General features: G+C 29.8%; 1 long non-coding RNA gene across 1 annotated transcript; it reads right to left on the bottom strand.

Annotated features, from left to right (window-relative positions):
• Positions 1-7: 7 nt before the first annotated feature.
• LOC104774243 lies at positions 8-1,559 on the bottom strand. The gene is made up of 4 exons (XR_765280.1): positions 1,288-1,559; positions 1,035-1,070; positions 729-952; positions 8-507 (listed from the first exon to the last, which is right to left on the bottom strand). It is a non-coding gene; the product is annotated as an uncharacterized LOC104774243 (long non-coding RNA).
• Positions 1,560-1,860: the final 301 nt, after the last annotated feature.

Below are 1,860 nucleotides of genomic sequence, written 5' to 3'. Positions count from 1 at the left end.
AAAACAGCCCTTTTATTTTAATTTGATTGTGGCCTTTATTAACTTAGGGACGGCTCTGGAGGCTAGACATCTTACTTTCAAGGAAATTTCTCAATATTTTTCATGGAACGAGGAATTAATCAAGTTTGAAAGGAAGAAGGTATGCTGCTTCTAAATGTTTTACGATGTCAATGTTTTTGTTTTTACTTATTCAAAGTTCTCTATCATTATAAACACACATCATAGATAGTAGTTACACATTAGATGGACAACCAAACCACATTAGATTGAATAAGTTGGGGTTCCAGAAAACATACCTTTTATATATGAGTTCTATCAATCATTATGAATCTTCTCACCCTTTTGTAAATTGTAATTACTTGATATTTAGCAGCTAACCTACTAGAATACAACAACTGTAGTCAGCATTTCAATTCACATAAGCAATAACTTATAGCTATTGTAAATTAACCAATTTCCAAAGTACTTATCTGATTGTTATTTATCTCTTTTGCAATCAGTAACCCCCTGGATTCGAAACAAAGATACCTTTGTTAGTATGCTGCTTCTAATTGTTTCAGGATGTCAATGTTTTTGTTTTTACTTATCCATCTTGAATAAAATTTTAATATAATTAACTTATTCATAGTTATCTATCATTATAAACACACACAATAAATAGTAATTACATATTACATAGACAACCAGACGACATTAGATTGAATCAGTTGGGGTTCCAGAAAACATACCTTTTAAAACTAACTTTAGATATGAGTTCTGTCATTCATGATGAATCTTCTCATCCTTTTGTAAAGTGTAATTACTTGATGTTTAGCAGCTAACCTACAAACATACAACAACCGTAGTCAGCATTTCAATTCACATAAGTAATAACTTATAGCTATTATAAATTAACCAATGTCCAATGTACTTATCTTTTTGTTATTAATCTATGTTACAGTCAATAACCTCCCTGGATTCGAAACAAAGATATTAAGTCCTTGCAATTAACTTTGTATATTGCTACAGATTATCTTGAATACGAGAAAAGGTACCGTTCGTATGATTGTGATATCACAAAGCGGTTTTCTCTAAATCCATGAAATAAACAACAAAATATCAGCAATTTGTTAATAACAGTGGAAATTAGAATCAAATTTATCATCTATAATATAACAAAGCCTCTAAATTAACCAACTAGAATTGGAGAGTATGAACAAAAATAGATTGGGGTCGAATTGTACAGCTGTTAGATGCTGCACATCGTGTAATTAAACATAATTAAGAAAGATTTTAAAATCAGCTTACCCACATGATCGATTTGTAGAAGGAATTAACAAAATCAAAAATTCTCCGGCTGAACCCAATCTTTGCATGTGCATCTCCATCATAAGTATCCCGAAAGCATCTTTTCTTTTTCGTTTTTTCGCTTTTTCATCAGGTTGCTATAACAGATCCATGGAGAGTTACATGACGGAAATTGAGATTAAGAGAAATTTTAGTATCAACTGAAGATGAATCGACAGAGGAAGAAGATAGAGAGAGATGAGTTAAGACAATCGAAAAAAAGAGGATGTTGTTGTTTGTTCTTTCTATTTTTACATTTCCGAAATAAAACAAATTTTATTCTTTCACTGTTTTAGTAAACAGAAAAATAAAAAATAAACAGAAGGCCTTATCGGGCCCAAACCCAATATTTTTTGGAATCAAAATATAGCCCATTATAAATGAAATATTTTGTCTCAAACTTAATCTTATACATAAATTTATGAAAAATACTAAATAGTAATTATATAAATACATACACTTAGAAACTAAAATATCATTTACATAAATTTTTTTTTTTGTCAACAAAAGATTAGCTCAAACGAGCCAATTTGG

This window comes from Camelina sativa, unplaced genomic scaffold (assembly GCF_000633955.1).
Source record: "Camelina sativa cultivar DH55 unplaced genomic scaffold, Cs unpScaffold02143, whole genome shotgun sequence".
Classification (NCBI taxonomy): Eukaryota; Viridiplantae; Streptophyta; class Magnoliopsida; order Brassicales; family Brassicaceae; genus Camelina; species Camelina sativa.
Note: the sequence above shows the minus strand (reverse complement) of the source record. Positions and strands in the feature narration are given on the sequence as shown.